The following is a 20,076-nucleotide window of genomic DNA, read 5'->3' as shown; positions in this document are numbered from 1 at the left end:
CACCGACTGTGGGTAATAGTGAAACAAACGGCACCGACTGTGGGGAAAAGTCAAACAAACCGCACCGACTGTGGGGAAAAGTGACACAAACTGCATCGACTGTGGGGAAAAGTGAAACAAAATTCACCGAATGTGGGAAAGTGTCACAAACTGCCCCGACTGTGGGGAAAAGTGTCACAATCTACACCGACTGTGGGTAAATGTGACACAAACTGCATCGACTGTGGGGAAAAGTGAAACAAACTGCTCCAACTGTGCGAAAAGTGACACAAACTGCACCGACTGTGGGGAGAAGTGACACAAACTGCACCGACTGTGGGAAATGTGACACAAACTGCACTGACTGAGGGTAAAAGTGACACATACTGCATCGAATGTGGGGAAAAGTGACACAAACTGCACCGACTGTGGGTAAAAGTGACACAAACTGCACCGACTGTGGGAAAAGTGACGCAAACTGCACCGACTGTGGGGAAAAGTGACACAAACTGCACCGACTGTGGGGAAAAGTGACACAAACTGCATCGACTGTGGGGAAAAGTGACACAAACTGCACCGAATGTGGGGAAAAGTGTCTCAAACTGCACCGACTGTGGGGAAAAGTGACCCATCTGCACCGACTGTGTGGAAAAGTGAAACAAACTGCACTGAATATGGGAAGAGTGAAACAAACTGCACAGACTGTGGGAAAAGTGACACAAACTGCACCGACTGTGTGTAAAAGTGACACAAACTACACCGACTGTGGGTAAAAGTGACACAAACTGCACCGACTGTGTGTAAAAGTGACACAAACTGCACCGACTGTGGGGAGAAGTGACACAAACTGCACCGACTGTGGGAAATGTGACACAAACTGCACTGACTGAGGGTAAAAGTGACACATACTGCATCGAATGTGGGGAAAAGTGACACAAACTGCACCGACTGTGGGTAAAAGTGACACAAACTGCACCGACTGTGGGAAAAGTGACGCAAACTGCACCGACTGTGGGGAAAAGTGACACAAACTGCACCGACTGTGGGGAAAAGTGACACAAACTGCATCGACTGTGGGGAAAAGTGACACAAACTGCACCGAATGTGGGGAAAAGTGTCTCAAACTGCACCGACTGTGGGGAAAAGTGACACAAACTGCACCGACTGTGTGGAAAAGTGAAACAAACTGCACTGAATATGGGAAGAGTGAAACAAACTGCACAGACTGTGGGAAAAGTGACACAAACTGCACCGACTGTGTGTAAAAGTGACACAAACTACACCGACTGTGGGTAAAAGTGACACAAACTGCACCGACTGTGGGAAAGTGACACAAACTGCACAGACTGTGGGTAAAAGTGACGCAAACTGCACCGAATGTGGGGAAAAGTGTCTCAAACTGCACCGACTGTGGGGAAAAGTGACACAAACTGCACCGACTGTGTGGAAAAGTGAAACAAACTGCACTGAATATGGGAAGAGTGAAACAAACTGCACAGACTGTGGGAAAAGTGACACAAACTGCACCGACTGTGTGTAAAAGTGACACAAACTACACCGACTGTGGGTAAAAGTGACACAAACTGCACCGACTGTGGGAAAGTGACACAAACTGCACAGACTGTGGGTAAAAGTGACACAAACTGCACCGACTGTGGGTAAAAGTGACACAAACTGCACCGACTGTGGGCAAAAGTGACACAAAATGCACCGACTGAGGGGAAAAGTGACACAAACTGCACCGACTGTGGGGAAAAGTGACACAAACTGCATCGACTGTGGGGAAAAGTGACACAAACTGCACCGAATGTGGGGAAAAGTGTCTCAAACTGCACCGACTGTGGGGAAAAGTGACACAAACTGCACCGACTGTGTGGAAAAGTGAAACAAACTGCACTGAATATGGGAAGAGTGAAACAAACTGCACAGACTGTGGGAAAAGTGACACAAACTGCACCGACTGTGTGTAAAAGTGACACAAACTACACCGACTGTGGGTAAAAGTGACACAAACTGCACCGACTGTGTGTAAAAGTGACACAAACTGCACCGACTGTGGGGAGAAGTGACACAAACTGCACCGACTGTGGGAAATGTGACACAAACTGCACTGACTGAGGGTAAAAGTGACACATACTGCATCGAATGTGGGGAAAAGTGACACAAACTGCACAGACTGTGGGTAAAAGTGACACAAACTGCACCGACTGTGGGAAAAGTGACACAAACTGCACCGACTGTGGGGAAAAGTGACACAAACTGCATCGACTGTGGGGAAAAGTGACACAAACTGCACCGAATGTGGGGAAAAGTGTCTCAAACTGCACCGACTGTGGGGAAAAGTGACACAAACTGCACCGACTGTGTGGAAAAGTGAAACAAACTGCACTGAATATGGGAAGAGTGAAACAAACTGCACCGACTGTGTGTAAAAGTGACACAAACTACACCGACTGTGGGTAAAAGTGACACAAACTGCACCGACTGTGTGTAAAAGTGACACAAACTGCACCGACTGTGGGGAGAAGTGACACAAACTGCACCGACTGTGGGAAATGTGACACAAACTGCACCGACTGTGGGGAAAAGTGACACAAACTGCACCGACTGTGGGGAAAAGTGACACAAACTGCATCGACTGTGGGGAAAAGTGACACAAACTGCACCGAATGTGGGGAAAAGTGTCTCAAACTGCACCGACTGTGGGGAAAAGTGACACAAACTGCACCGACTGTGTGGAAAAGTGAAACAAACTGCACTGAATATGGGAAGAGTGAAACAAACTGCACAGACTGTGGGAAAAGTGACACAAACTGCACCGACTGTGTGTAAAAGTGACACAAACTACACCGACTGTGGGTAAAAGTGACACAAACTGCACCGACTGTGGGAAAGTGACACAAACTGCACAGACTGTGGGTAAAAGTGACGCAAACTGCACCGACTGTGGGGAAAAGTGACACAAACTGCACTGACTGTGGGGAAAAGTGACACAAACTGCATCGACTGTGGGGAAAAGTGACACAAACTGCACCGAATGTGGGGAAAAGTGTCTCAAACTGCACCGACTGTGGGGAAAAGTGACACAAACTGCACCGACTGTGTGGAAAAGTGAAACAAACTGCACTGAATGTGTGGAAAAGTGACATAAACGGCATCGACTGTGGGAAAAGTGACACAAACTGCACCACATGTGTGATAAGTGACACAAACTGCACAGACTGTGGCGAAAAGTGAAACAAACTGCACCCACTGTGGGGAAAAGTGAAGAAAACTGCACCGACTGTGGCGAAAAGTGAAACAATCTGCACCGACTGTGGGGAAAAGTGAAACAAACTGCACCAACTCTGGCGAAAAGTGAAACAACAGCACCAAATGTGGGGAAAAGTGACACAAACTGCACCGACTGTTGAAAAGTGAAACAAACTGCACCAACTGTGATAAAAGTCACAAAAACAGCACCATCTGTGGAAAATTGAAATAAATCGCACTGACTGTGGCGAAAGTGGCACAAACTGTACCGACCGTGGGAACAGTGGCACAAACTGCACCGACTGTGGGGAAAGTGAAACAAACTGCCCCGACTGTGGCGAAAGGTGAAACAAACTGCACCGACTGTGGGGAAAAGTGAAACCAACTGTGGGGAAAAGTGAAAAAAAATGCACCGAATGTGGGGAAAAGTGAATCAAACTGCACCAACTGAAGGGAAAAGTGAAACAAACTGCACCGACTGTGGGGAAAAGTGAAACAAACTGCACCGACTGTAGGGAAAAGTCAAACAAACTGCACCGACTGTTGGGAAAAGTGAAACAAACTGCACCGACTGGGGGGAAAGTGAAACAAACTGCACCGACTGTGGGGAAAAATGAAACAAACTGCACCGACTGTGGGGAAAAGTGAAACAAACTGCACCGACTGTTGGGAAAAGCGAATCAAACTGCACCGACTGTGGGGAAAAGTGAAACAAACTGCACCGACTGTGGGTAAAAGTGAAGAAAACTGCACCGACTGTGGTGTAAAGTGAAACAAACTGCACCGACTCTGGGGAAAAGTGAAGTAAACTGCATTGACTGTGGGGAACAGTGACACAAACTGCATCGACTGTGGGTAAAAGTGAAACAAAATTCACCGAATGTTGGAAAGTGACACAAACTGCCCCGACTGTGGGGAAAAGTGACACAAACTGCATCGACTGTGGGTAAAAGTGAAACAAAATTCACCGAATGTAGGAAAGTGACACAAACTGCACCGACTGTGGGGAAAAGTGACACAAACTGCACCGACTGTGGCGAAAAGTGAAACAAACTGCACCGACTGTGGGGAAAAGTGAAGAAAACTGTATCGACTGTGGGGAAAAGTGCAACATACTGCACAGACTGAGGAGTAAAGTGAAACAAACTGCACCAACTGTGGGGATAAGTGAAACAAACTGCACCGAATGTGAGAAATGTGACACAAACTGCACCGACTGTGGGTAAAGTGACGCAAACTGCACCGACTGTGGGGAAAAGTGACACAAACTGCACCGACTGTGGGGAAAAGTGACACAAACTGCATCGACTGTGGGGAAAAGTGACACAAACTGCACCGAATGTGGGGAAAAGTGTCTCAAACTGCATCGACTGCGGGTAAAATTGAAACAAACTGCACCAACTGTGTGGAAAAGTGAAACAAACTGCACCGAAAGTGGGAAGAGTGACACAAACTGCATCGACTGTGGGAAAAAGTGACACAAACTGCACCGACTGTGGGTAAATGTGACACAAACTGCACCGACTGTGGGAAAAAGTGACACAAACAGCACCGACTGTGGGGAAAAGTGACACAAACTGCACCGACTGTGGGTAAAAGTGAAACAAAATGCACCGAATGTGGGAAAAGTGACACAAACTGCATCGACTGTGGGGAAAAGTGACACAAACTGCACCAACTGTGGGGAGAAGTGACACAAACTGCACCGACTGTGGGAAAAAGTGAAACCAACTGCACCGACTGTGGGAAAAGTGACACAAATTGCATCGATTGTGGGTAAAAGTGTCACAAACTGCACCGACTGTGGGAAAAGTGACACAAATTGCATCGACTGTGGGTAAAAGTGACACAAACTGCACCGACTGTGGGAAAAAGTGAAACAAACTGCACCGACTGTGGGAAAAGTGACACAAACTGCATCAACTGTGGGTAAAAGTGTCACAAACTGCATCGACTGTGGGTAAAATTGAAACAAACTGCACCAACTGTGTGGAAAAGTGAAACAAACTGCACCGAAAGTGGGAAGAGTGACACAAACTGCATCGACTGTGGGAAAAAGTGACACAAACTGCACCGACTGTGGGTAAATGTGACACAAACTGCACCGACTGTGGGAAAAAGTGACACAAACTGCACCGACTGAGGGTAAATGTGACACAGATTGCATCGACTGTGGGGAAAAGTGAATCAAACTGCACCGAATGTGGGTAAAGTGACACAAACTGCATCAACTGTGGGGAAAAGTGACACAACTGCACCGACTGTAGGGAAAAGTGACACAAACTGCATCGAGTGTGGGGAAAAGTGACACAAACTGCACAGACTGTGGGGAAAAGTGACACAAACTGCATCGACTGTGGGTAAAAGTGTCACAAACTGCATCGACTGCGGGGAAAAATGACACAAATTGCACCGACTGTGGGCAAATGTGAAACAAACTGCACCAACTGTGGGGAAAAGTGAAACAAACTGCACCGAATGTGGGAAGAGTGACACAAACTGCACCGACTGTGGGAAAAAGTGACACAAACTGCACCGACTGTGGGTAAAAGTGAAACAAACTGCACCAAATGTGGGGAAAAGTGAAACAAACTGCACCGAATGTTGGAAAAATGAAACAACCTGCACCGACTGTGGGTAAAAGTGACACAAACTGCACGGACTGTGGAGAAAAGTGACACAAACTGCACCGACTGAGGGGAAAAGTGACACAAAATACAACGACTGTGCGAAAGTGACACAAATTGCACAGACTGTGGGTAAAAGTGACACAAACTGCACTGACTGTGTGTAAAAGTGACACAAACTGCACCGACTGAGTGTAAAAGTGACACAAACTGCACAGACTGTGGGTAAAAGTGACACAAACTGCACCGACTGAGTGTAAAAGTGAAACAAACTGCACTGACTCTGGGGAAAAGTGAAGTAAACTGCATTGACTGTGGGGATCAGTGAAACAAACTGCACCGAATGAGAGAAAAGTGAAACAAACTGCACCGACTGCGGGAAATGTGACACAAACTGCACCGACTGCGGGAACAGTGACACAAACTGCACCGACTGTGGGGAAAAGTGAAAGAAACTGCACCGACTGAGGGTAAAAGTGACACAAACTGCATCGACTGTGGGGAAAAGTGACACAAACTGCACCGACTATGGGGAAAAGTGAAACAGAATGCACCAAATGTGGGTAAAAGTGATACAAACTGCACCGACTGTGGGGAAAAGTGACACAAACTGCACCGACTATGGGGAAAAGTGAAACAAACTGCACCGAATGTCGGTAAAAGTGACACAAACAGCACCGACTGTGGGGAAAAGTGATACAAACTGCGCCGAATGTTGAAATGTGACGAAACTGCACCGACTGTGGGGAAAGTGACACAAACTGCACCGACTGTGGGGGAAGTGACACAACCAGCACCGACTGTGTGGAATGTGAAACAAACTGCACCTACCGGGGTTAAAAGCGACACAAGCCGCGCCGAATGTTGAAATGTGACATAAACTGCACAGACTGTGGGGAAAATGAAACAAACTGCACTGAGTGTGGGAAGAGTGACACAAACAGTAACGACAGTGGGGAAAAGTGAGACAAGCTGCACCGACTGGGGAAAAGTGACACTAACTGCACCGACTGTGGGTAAATGTGACACAAACTGCATCGACTGTGGGGAAAAGTGAAACAAACTGCACCAACTGTGGGAAAAGTGACACAAACTGCATCGACTGTGGTGAAATGTGACTCAAACTGCACCGACTGTGGGGAAAAGTGACACAAACTGCACCGACTGTGGGTAAAAGTGAAACAAACTGCATCGACTGTGGGGAAAAGTGTCACAAACTGCACCGACTGTGGGGAAAAGTGACACAAACTGCATCGACTGTGGGAAAGTGACACAAACTGCACCGACTGTGGGTAAAAGTGAAACAAACTGCACCAACTGTGGGGAAAAGTGAAGAAAACTGCACAGACTGTGGCGAAAAGAGAAACAAATTGCACCGACTGTGGGTAATAGTGAAACAAACGGCACCGACTGTGGGGAAAAGTGAAACAAACTGCACCGACTGTGGGGAAAAGTGAAGAAAACTGCACCGACTGTGGAGTAAAGTTAAACAAACTGCACCAACTGTGGGGATAAGTGAAACAAACTGCACCGAATGTGAGAAAAGTGACACAAACTGCACCGACTGTGGGGAAAAGTGAAACAAACTGCACCAACTGTGGGGAAAAGTTAAACAAACTGGACCGACTGTCGGGAAAAGTGACACAAATTGCACCGACTGTGGGGAAAAGTGAAACAAACTGCACCGATTGTGGGGAAAAGTGACACAAACTGCACCGAATGTTGAAAAGTGAAACAAACTACACCGACTGTGATAAAAGTCACAAAAACAGCACCAACTGTGGAAAAGTGAAATAAATCGCACTGACTGTGGCGAAAGTGGCACAAACTGCACCGAATGTGGATAAATATGTCACAAACTGCATCGACTTTGCGGAAAAGAGAAACAAACTACACCAACTGTGGGAAATGTGACACAAACTGCATCGACTGTGGGGAAAAGTGACAAAAACTGCATCGACTGTGGGGAAAAGTGAAACAAAATTCACCGAATGTGGGAAAGTGTCACAAACTGCCCCGACTGTGGGGAAAAGTGTCACAATCTGCACCGACTGTGGGTAAATGTGACACAAACTGCATCGACTGTGGGGAAAAGTGAAACAAACTGCTCCAACTGTGCGAAAAGTGACACAAACTGCACCGACTGTGGGGAGAAGTGACACAAACTGCACCGACTGTGGGAAATGTGACACAAACTGCACTGACTGAGGGTAAAAGTGACACATACTGCATCGAATGTGGGGAAAAGTGACACAAACTGCACCGACTGTGGGTAAAAGTGACACAAACTGCACCGACTGTGGGAAAAGTGACGCAAACTGCACCGACTGTGGGGAAAAGTGACACAAACTGCACCGACTGTGGGGAAAAGTGACACAAACTGCATCGACTGTGGGGAAAAGTGACACAAACTGCACCGAATGTGGGGAAAAGTGTCTCAAACTGCACCGACTGTGGGGAAAAGTGACACAAACTGCACCGACTGTGTGGAAAAGTGAAACAAACTGCACTGAATATGGGAAGAGTGAAACAAACTGCACAGACTGTGGGAAAAGTGACACAAACTGCACCGACTGTGTGTAAAAGTGACACAAACTACACCGACTGTGGGTAAAAGTGACACAAACTGCACCGACTGTGTGTAAAAGTGACACAAACTGCACCGACTGTGGGGAGAAGTGACACAAACTGCACCGACTGTGGGAAATGTGACACAAACTGCACTGACTGAGGGTAAAAGTGACACATACTGCATCGAATGTGGGGAAAAGTGACACAAACTGCACCGACTGTGGGTAAAAGTGACACAAACTGCACCGACTGTGGGGAAAAGTGACACAAACTGCACCGACTGTGGGGAAAAGTGACACAAACTGCATCGACTGTGGGGAAATGTGACACAAACTGCACCGAATGTGGGGAAAAGTGTCTCAAACTGCACCGACTGTGGGGAAAAGTGACACAAACTGCACCGACTGTGTGGAAAAGTGAAACAAACTGCACTGAATATGGGAAGAGTGAAACAAACTGCACAGACTGTGGGAAAAGTGACACAAACTGCACCGACTGTGGGTAAAAGTGACACAAACTACACCGACTGTGGGTAAAAGTGACACAAACTGCACCGACTGTGGGAAAGTGACACAAACTGCACAGACTGTGGGTAAAAGTGACGCAAACTGCACCGACTGTGGGGAAAAGTGACACAAACTGCACCGACTGTGGGGAAAAGTGACACAAACTGCATCGACTGTGGGGAAAAGTGACACAAACTGCACCGAATGTGGGGAAAAGTGTCTCAAACTGCACCGACTATGGGGAAAAGTGACACAAACTGCACCGACTGTGTGGAAAAGTGAAACAAACTGCACTGAATATGGGAAGAGTGAAACAAACTGCACAGACTGTGGGAAAAGTGACACAAACTGCACCGACTGTGTGTAAAAGTGACACAAACTACACCGACTGTGGGTAAAAGTGACACAAACTGCACCGACTGTGGGAAAGTGACACAAACTGCACAGACTGTGGGTAAAAGTGACACAAACTGCACCGACTGTGGGTAAAAGTGACACAAACTGCACCGACTGTGGGCAAAAGTGACACAAAATGCACCGACTGAGGGGAAAAGTGACACAAACTGCACCGACTGTGGGGAAAAGTGAAGAAAACTGCACCGACTGTGTGGAAAAGTGACATAAACGGCATCGACTGTGGGAAAAGTGACACAAACTGCACCACATGTGTGATAAGTGACACAAACTGGACAGACTGTGGCAAAAAGTGAAACAAACTGCACCCACTGTGGGGAAAAGTGAAGAAAACTGCACCGACTGTGGCGAAAAGTGAAACAAACGGCACCGACTGTGGGGTAAAGTGAAACAATCTGCACCGACTGTGGGGAAAAGTGAAACAAACTGCACCAACTCTGGCGAAAACTGAAACAACAGCACCAAATGTGGGGAAAAGTGACACAAACTGCACCGACTGTTGAAAAGTGAAACAAACTGCACCAACTGTGATAAAAGTCACAAAAACAGCACCATCTGTGCAAAATTGAAATAAATCGCACTGACTGTGGCGAAAGTGGCACAAACTGTACCGACCGTGGGGAAAGTGGCACAAACTGCACCGACTGTGGGGAAAGTGAAACAAACTGCCCCGACTGTGAGTAACAGTGGAACAAACAGCACCATCTGTTGAAAAGTGAAACAAATTGCACCGACTGTGAGGAAAGTGGCACAAACTGCACTGACTGTGCGGAAAAGTGACACAAACCGCACCGACTGTGGGGAAAAGTGACACAAACCGCACCGACTGTGGGGAAAAGTGAAACAAACTGCACCGAATGTGGGAAAAGTCACACAAACTGCACCGACTGTGGGTAAAAGTGACACAAACTGCACCGACTGTGGGTTAAAGTGAAACAAACCGCACCGACTGTGGGGAAAAGTGACACAAACTGCACCGACTGTGGCGAAAGGTGAAACAAACTGCACCGACTGTGGGGAAAAGTGAAACCAACTGTGGGGAAAAGTGAAAAAAAATGCACCGAATGTGGGGAAAAGTGAATCAAACTGCACCAACTGAAGGGAAAAGTGAAACAAACTGCACCGACTGTGGGGAAAAGTGAAACAAACTGCACCGACTGTAGGGAAAAGTCAAACAAACTGCACCGACTGTTGGGAAAAGTGAAACAAACTGCACCGACTGGGGGGAAAGTGAAACAAACTGCACCGACTGTGGGGAAAAATGAAACAAACTGCACCGACTGTGGGGAAAAGTGAAACAAACTGCACCGACTGTTGGGAAAAGCGAATCAAACTGCACCGACTGTGGGGAAAAGTGAAACAAACTGCACCGACTGTGGGTAAAAGTGAAGAAAACTGCACCGACTGTGGTGTAAAGTGAAACAAACTGCACCGACTCTGGGGAAAAGTGAAGTAAACTGCATTGACTGTGGGGAACAGTGACACAAACTGCATCGACTGTGGGTAAAAGTGAAACAAAATTCACCGAATGTTGGAAAGTGACACAAACTGCCCCGACTGTGGGGAAAAGTGACACAAATTGCATCGACTGTGGGTAAAAGTGAAACAAAATTCACCGAATGTAGGAAAGTGACACAAACTGCACCGACTGTGGGGAAAAGTGACACAAACTGCACCGACTGTGGCGAAAAGTGAAACAAACTGCACCGACTGTGGGGAAAAGTGAAGAAAACTGTATCGACTGTGGGGAAAAGTGCAACATACTGCACAGACTGAGGAGTAAAGTGAAACAAACTGCACCAACTGTGGGGATAAGTGAAACAAACTGCACCGAATGTGAGAAATGTGACACAAACTGCACCGACTGTGGGTAAAGTGACATAAACTGCACCGACTGTGAAATAAACTGCACCGACTGAGGGGAAATGTGACACAAACTGCATCGATTGTGGGGAAATGTGACACAAACTGCATCGACTATGGGGAAAAGCGAAACAAACTGCACCGAATGTGGGTAAAAGTGACACAAAATGCACCGACTGTGGGGAAAAGTGAAAAAAAACTGCACCGACTGTGGGAAAAGTGACACAAACTGCATCGACTTTGGGGAAAAGTGACACAAACTGCACCGACTGTCGGTAAATGTGACACAAACTGCGCCGACTGTGGGAAAAAGTGACACAGACTGCATCGACTGTGGGGAAAAGTGACACAAACTGCACCGACTGTCGGTAAATGTGACACAAACTGCATCGACTGTGGGGAAAAGTGAACCAAACTGCACCACCTGTGGGAAAAGTGTCACAAACTGCGCTGACTGTGGGGAAAAGTGATACAAACTGCATCGACTGTGGGGAAAAGTGACACAAACTGTATCGACTGTGGGGAAAAGTGACACAAACAGCAGCGACTTTGGGTAAAAGTGAAACAAATTGCACCGACTGTGGAGAAAAGTGACACAAACTGCACCGAATGTGGGATGAGTGACACAAACTGCATTGACTGTGGGGGAAGTGACACAAACAGCACCGACTGTGTGGAATGTGAAACAAACTGCACCTACCGTGGTTAAAAGTGAGACAAACTGCGCCGAATGTTGAAATGTGACAGAAACTGCACCGACTGTGGGGAAAAGTGAAACAAACTGCACAGATTGTGGGAAAAGTGACATAAACTGCACTGACTGAGGGTAAAAGTGACACAAACTGCACCGACTGTGGGTTAAAGTGAAACAAACCGCACCGACTGTGGGGAAAAGTGACACAAACTGCACCGACTGTGGCGAAAGGTGAAACAAACTGCACCGACTGTGGGGAAAAGTGAAACCAACTGTGGGGAAAAGTGAAAAAAAATGCACCGAATGTGGGGAAAAGTGAATCAAACTGCACCAACTGAAGGGAAAAGTGAAACAAACTGCACCGACTGTGGGGAAAAGTGAAACAAACTGCACCGACTGTAGGGAAAAGTCAAACAAACTGCACCGACTGTTGGGAAAAGTGAAACAAACTGCACCGACTGGGGGGAAAGTGAAACAAACTGCACCGACTGTGGGGAAAAATGAAACAAACTGCACCGACTGTGGGGAAAAGTGAAACAAACTGCACCGACTGTTGGGAAAAGCGAATCAAACTGCACCGACTGTGGGGAAAAGTGAAACAAACTGCACCGACTGTGGGTAAAAGTGAAGAAAACTGCACCGACTGTGGTGTAAAGTGAAACAAACTGCACCGACTCTGGGGAAAAGTGAAGTAAACTGCATTGACTGTGGGGAACAGTGACACAAACTGCATCGACTGTGGGTAAAAGTGAAACAAAATTCACCGAATGTTGGAAAGTGACACAAACTGCCCCGACTGTGGGGAAAAGTGACACAAACTGCATCGACTGTGGGTAAAAGTGAAACAAAATTCACCGAATGTAGGAAAGTGACACAAACTGCACCGACTGTGGGGAAAAGTGACACAAACTGCACCGACTGTGGCGAAAAGTGAAACAAACTGCACCGACTGTGGGGAAAAGTGAAGAAAACTGTATCGACTGTGGGGAAAAGTGCAACATACTGCACAGACTGAGGAGTAAAGTGAAACAAACTGCACCAACTGTGGGGATAAGTGAAACAAACTGCACCGAATGTGAGAAATGTGACACAAACTGCACCGACTGTGGGTAAAGTGACACAAACTGCACCGACTGTGGGGAAAAGTGACACAAACTGCACCGACTGTGGGGAAAAGTGACACAAACTGCATCGACTGTGGGGAAAGGTGACTCAAACTGCACCGAATGTGGGGAAAAGTGTCTCAAACTGCACTGACTGTGGGGAAAAGTGACACAAACTGCACCGACTGTGTGGAAAAGTGAAACAAACTGCACTGAATATGGGAAGAGTGAAACAAACTGCACAGACTGTGGGAAAAGTGACACAAACTGCACCGACTGTGTGTAAAAGTGACACAAACTACACCGACTGTGGGAAAAAGTGACACAAACTGCACCGACTGTGGGAAAGTGACACAAACTGCACAGACTGTGGGTAAAAGTGACACAAACTGCACCGACTGTGGGTAAAAGTGACGCAAACTGCACCGACTGTGGGCAAAAGTGACACAAAATGCACCGACTGAGGGGAAAAGTGACACAAACTGCACCGACTGTGGGGAAAAGTGAAGAAAACTGCACCGATTGTGTGGAAAAGTGACATAAACGGCATCGACTGTGGGAAAAGTGACACAAACTGCACCACATGTGTGATAAGTGACACAAACTGCACAGACTGTGGCGAAAAGTGAAACAAACTGCACCCACTGTGGGGAAAAGTGAAGAAAACTGCACCGACTGTGGCGAAAAGTGAAACAAACGGCACCGACTGTGGGGTAAAGTGAAACAATCTGCACCGACTGTGGGGAAAAGTGAAACAAACTGCACCAACTCTGGCGAAAAGTGAAACAACACCACCAAATGTGGGGAAAAGTGACACAAACTGCACCGACTGTTGAAAAGTGAAACAAACTGCACCAACTGTGATAAAAGTCACAAAAACAGCACCATCTGTGCAAAATTGAAATAAATCGCACTGACTGTGGCGAAAGTGGCACAAACTGTACCGACCGTGGGGAAAGTGGCACAAACTGCACCGACTGTGGGGAAAGTGAAACAAACTGCCCCGACTGTGAGTAACAGTGGAACAAACAGCACCATCTGTTGAAAAGTGAAACAAATTGCACCGACTGTGAGGAAAGTGGCACAAACTGCACTGACTGTGCGGAAAAGTGACACAAACCGCACCGACTGTGGGGAAAAGTGACACAAACCGCACCGACTGTGGGGAAAAGTGAAACAAACTGCACCGAATGTGGGAAAAGTCACACAAACTGCACCGACTGTGGGTAAAAGTGACACAAACTGCACCGACTGTGGGTTAAAGTGAAACAAACCGCACCGACTGTGGGGAAAAGTGACACAAACTGCACCGACTGTGGCGAAAGGTGAAACAAACTGCACCGACTGTGGGGAAAAGTGAAACCAACTGTGGGGAAAAGTGAAAAAAAATGCACTGAATGTGGGGAAAAGTGAATCAAACTGCACCAACTGAAGGGAAAAGTGAAACAAACTGCACCGACTGTGGGGAAAAGTGAAACAAACTGCACCGACTGTAGGGAAAAGTCAAACAAACTGCACCGACTGTTGGGAAAAGTGAAACAAACTGCACCGACTGGGGGGAAAGTGAAACAAACTGCACCGACTGTGGGGAAAAATGAAACAAACTGCACCGACTGTGGGGAAAAGTGAAACAAACTGCACCGACTGTTGGGAAAAGCGAATCAAACTGCACCGACTGTGGGGAAAAGTGAAACAAACTGCACCGACTGTGGGTAAAAGTGAAGAAAACTGCACCGACTGTGGTGTAAAGTGAAACAAACTGCACCGACTCTGGGGAAAAGTGAAGTAAACTGCATTGACTGTGGGGAACAGTGACACAAACTGCATCGACTGTGGGTAAAAGTGAAACAAAATTCACCGAATGTTGGAAAGTGACACAAACTGCCCCGACTGTGGGGAAAAGTGACACAAATTGCATCGACTGTGGGTAAAAGTGAAACAAAATTCACCGAATGTAGGAAAGTGACACAAACTGCACCGACTGTGGGGAAAAGTGACACAAACTGCACCGACTGTGGCGAAAAGTGAAACAAACTGCACCGACTGTGGGGAAAAGTGAAGAAAACTGTATCGACTGTGGGGAAAAGTGCAACATACTGCACAGACTGAGGAGTAAAGTGAAACAAACTGCACCAACTGTGGGGATAAGTGAAACAAACTGCACCGAATGTGAGAAATGTGACACAAACTGCACCGACTGTGGGTAAAGTGACATAAACTGCACCGACTGTGAAATAAACTGCACCGACTGAGGGGAAATGTGACACAAACTGCATCGATTGTGGGGAAATGTGACACAAACTGCATCGACTATGGGGAAAAGCGAAACAAACTGCACCGAATGTGGGTAAAAGTGACACAAAATGCACCGACTGTGGGGAAAAGTGAAAAAAAACTGCACCGACTGTGGGAAAAGTGACACAAACTGCATCGACTTTGGGGAAAAGTGACACAAACTGCACCGACTGTCGGTAAATGTGACACAAACTGCGCCGACTGTGGGAAAAAGTGACACAGACTGCATCGACTGTGGGGAAAAGTGACACAAACTGCACCGACTGTCGGTAAATGTGACACAAACTGCATCGACTGTGGGGAAAAGTGAACCAAACTGCACCACCTGTGGGAAAAGTGTCACAAACTGCGCTGACTGTGGGGAAAAGTGATACAAACTGCATCGACTGTGGGGAAAAGTGACACAAACTGTATCGACTGTGGGGAAAAGTGACACAAACAGCAGCGACTTTGGGTAAAAGTGAAACAAATTGCACCGACTGTGGAGAAAAGTGACACAAACTGCACCGAATGTGGGATGAGTGACACAAACTGCATTGACTGTGGGGGAAGTGACACAAACAGCACCGACTGTGTGGAATGTGAAACAAACTGCACCTACCGTGGTTAAAAGTGAGACAAACTGCGCCGAATGTTGAAATGTGACAGAAACTGCACCGACTGTGGGGAAAAGTGAAACAAACTGCACAGATTGTGGGAAAAGTGACATAAACTGCACTGACTGAGGGTAAAAGTGACACAAACTGCACCGACTGTGGGTTAAAGTGAAACAAACCGCACCGACTGTGGGGAAAAGTGACACAAACTGCACCGACTGTGGCGAAAGGTGAAACAAACTGCACCGACTGTGGGGAAAAGTGAAACCAACTGTGGGGAAAAGTGAAAAAAAATGCACCGAATGTGGGGAAAAGTGAATCAAACTGCACCAACTGAAGGGAAAAGTGAAACAAACTGCACCGACTGTGGGGAAAAGTGAAACAAACTGCACCGACTGTAGGGAAAAGTCAAACAAACTGCACCGACTGTTGGGAAAAGTGAAACAAACTGCACCGACTGGGGGGAAAGTGAAACAAACTGCACCGACTGTGGGGAAAAATGAAACAAACTGCACCGACTGTGGGGAAAAGTGAAACAAACTGCACCGACTGTTGGGAAAAGCGAATCAAACTGCACCGACTGTGGGGAAAAGTGAAACAAACTGCACCGACTGTGGGTAAAAGTGAAGAAAACTGCACCGACTGTGGTGTAAAGTGAAACAAACTGCACCGACTCTGGGGAAAAGTGAAGTAAACTGCATTGACTGTGGGGAACAGTGACACAAACTGCATCGACTGTGGGTAAAAGTGAAACAAAATTCACCGAATGTTGGAAAGTGACACAAACTGCCCCGACTGTGGGGAAAAGTGACACAAACTGCATCGACTGTGGGAAAAGTGACACAAATTGCATCGACTGTGGGTAAAAGTGACACAAACTGCACCGATTGTGGGAAAAAGTGAAACAAACTGCACCAACTGTGTGGAAAAGTGAAACAAACTGCACCGAAAGTGGGAAGAGTGACACAAACTGCATCGACTGTGGGAAAAAGTGACACAAACTGCACCGACTGTGGGTAAATGTGACACAAACTGCACCGACTGTGGGAAAAAGTGACACAAACAGCACCGACTGTGGGGAAAAGTGACACAAACTGCACCGACTGTGGGGAAAAGTGAAACAAAATGCACCGAATGTGGGAAAAGTGACACAAACTGCATCGACTGTGGGGAAAAGTGACACAAACTGCACCAACTGTGGGGAGAAGTGACACAAACTGCACCGACTGTGGGAAAAAGTGAAACCAACTGCACCGAATGTGGGAAAAGTGACACAAATTGCATCGATTGTGGGTAAAAATGTCACAAACTGCACCGACTGTGGGAAAAGTGACACAAATTGCATCGACTGTGGGTAAAAGTGACACAAACTGCACCGACTGTGGGAAAAAGTGAAACAAACTGCACCGACTGTGGGAAAAGTGACACAAAATGCATCAACTGTGGGTAAAAGTGTCACAAACTGCATCGACTGCGGGTAAAATTGAAACAAACTACACCAACTGTGTGGAAAAGTGAAACAAACTGCACCGAAAGTGGGAAGAGTGACACAAACTGCATCGACTGTGGGAAAAAGTGACACAAACTGCACCGACTGTGGGTAAATGTGACACAAACTGCACCGACTGTGGGAAAAAGTGACACAAACTGCACCGACTGAGGGTAAATGTGACACAGATTGCATCGACTGTGGGGAAAAGTGAATCAAACTGCACCGAATGTGGGTAAAGTGACACAAACTGCATCGACTGTGGGGAAAAGTGACACAACTGCACCGACTGTAGGGAAAAGTGACACAAACTGCATCGAGTGTGGGGAAAAGTGACACAAACTGCACAGACTGTGGGGAAAAGTGACACAAACTGCATCGACTGTGGGTAAAAGTGTCACAAACTGCATCGACTGCGGGGAAAAATGACACAAATTGCACCGACTGTGGGCAAATGTGAAACAAACTGCACCAACTGTGGGGAAAAGTGAAACAAACTGCACCGAATGTGGGAAGAGTGACACAAACTGCACCGACTGTGGGAAAAAGTGACACAAACTGCACCGACTGTGGGTAAAAGTGAAACAAACTGCACCAAATGTGGGGAAAAGTGAAACAAACTGCACCGAATGTTGGAAAAATGAAACAACCTGCACCGACTGTGGGTAAAAGTGACACAAACTGCACGGACTGTGGAGAAAAGTGACACAAACTGCACCGACTGAGGGGAAAAGTGACACAAAATACAACGACTGTGCGAAAGTGACACAAATTGCACAGACTGTGGGTAAAAGTGACACAAACTGCACTGACTGTGTGTAAAAGTGACACAAACTGCACCGACTGAGTGTAAAAGTGACACAAACTGCACAGACTGTGGGTAAAAGTGACACAAACTGCACCGACTGAGTGTAAAAGTGAAACAAACTGCACCGACTCTGGGGAAAAGTGAAGTAAACTGCATTGACTGTGGGGATCAGTGAAACAAACTGCACCGAATGAGAGAAAAGTGAAACAAACTGCACCGACTGCGGGAAATGTGACACAAACTGCACCGACTGCGGGAACAGTGACACAAACTGCACCGACTGTGGGGAAAAGTGAAAGAAACTGCACCGACTGAGGGTAAAAGTGACACAAACTGCATCGACTGTGGGGAAAAGTGACACAAACTGCACCGACTATGGGGAAAAGTGAAACAGAATGCACCAAATGTGGGTAAAAGTGATACAAACTGTACCGACTGTGGGGAAAAGTGACACAAACTGCACCGACTATGGGGAAAAGTGAAACAAACTGCACCGAATGTCGGTAAAAGTGACACAAACAGCACTGACTGTGGGGAAAAGTGATACAAACTGCGCCGAATGTTGAAATGTGACTGAAACTGCACCGACTGTGGGGAAAGTGACACAAACTGCACCGACTGTGGGGGAAGTGACACAACCAGCACCGACTGTGTGGAATGTGAAACAAACTGCACCTAGCGGGGTTAAAAGCGACACAAGCTGCGCCGAATGTTGAAATGTGACATAAACTGCACAGACTGTGGGGAAAATGAAACAAACTGCACTGAGTGTGGGAAGAGTGACACAAACAGTAACGACAGTGGGGAAAAGTGAGACAAGCTGCACCGACTGGGGAAAAGTGACACTAACTGCACCGACTGTGGGTAAATGTGACACAAACTGCATCGACTGTGGGGAAAAGTGAAACAAACTGCACCAACTGTGGGAAAAGTGACACAAACTGCATCGACTGTGGTGAAAAGTGACACAAACTGCACCGACTGTGGGGAAAAGTGACACAAACTGCACCGACTGTGGGTAAAAGTGAAACAAACTGCATCGACTGTGGGGAAAAGTGTCACAAACTGCACCGACTGTGGGGAAAAGTGACACAAACTGCATCGACTGTGGGAAAGTGACACAAACTGCACCGACTGTGGGTAAAAGTGAAACAAACTGCACCAACTGTGGGGAAAAGTGAAGAAAACTGCACAGACTGTGGCGAAAAGAGAAACAAATTGCACCGACTGTGGGTAATAGTGAAACAAACGGCACCGACTGTGGGGAAAAGTGAAACAAACTGCACCGACTGTGGGGAAAAGTGAAGAAAACTGCACCGACTGTGGAGTAAAGTTAAACAAACTGCACCAACTGTGGGGATAAGTGAAACAAACTGCACCGAATGTGAGAAAAGTGACACAAACTGCACCGACTGTGGGGAAAAGTGAAACAAACTGCACCAACTGTGGGGAAAAGTTAAACAAACTGGACCGACTGTCGGGAAAAGTGACACAAATTGCACCGACTGTGGGGAAAAGTGAAACAAACTGCACCAATTGTGGGGAAAAGTGACACAAACTGCACCGAATGTTGAAAAGTGAAACAAACTGCACCGACTGTGATAAAAGTCACTAAAACAGCACCAACTGTGGAAAAGTGAAATAAATCGCACTGACTGTGGCGAAAGTGGCACAAACTGCACCGAATGTGGATAAATATGTCACAAACTGCATCGACTTTGGGGAAAAGTGAAACAAACTACACCAACTGTGGGAAATGTGACACAAACTGCATCGACTGTGGGGAAAAGTGACACAAACTGCATCGACTGTGTGGAAAAGTGAAACAAAATTCACCGAATGTGGGAAGGTGTCACAAACTGCCCCGACTGTGGGTAAA

The sequence above is a fragment of the Cetorhinus maximus genome, chromosome 6 (assembly GCF_964194155.1).
Source record: "Cetorhinus maximus chromosome 6, sCetMax3.hap1.1, whole genome shotgun sequence".
Taxonomy (NCBI): domain Eukaryota; kingdom Metazoa; phylum Chordata; class Chondrichthyes; order Lamniformes; family Cetorhinidae; genus Cetorhinus; species Cetorhinus maximus.
The sequence above is the reverse complement of the archived record's forward strand: the minus strand, read 5'-3'. Positions refer to the sequence as shown.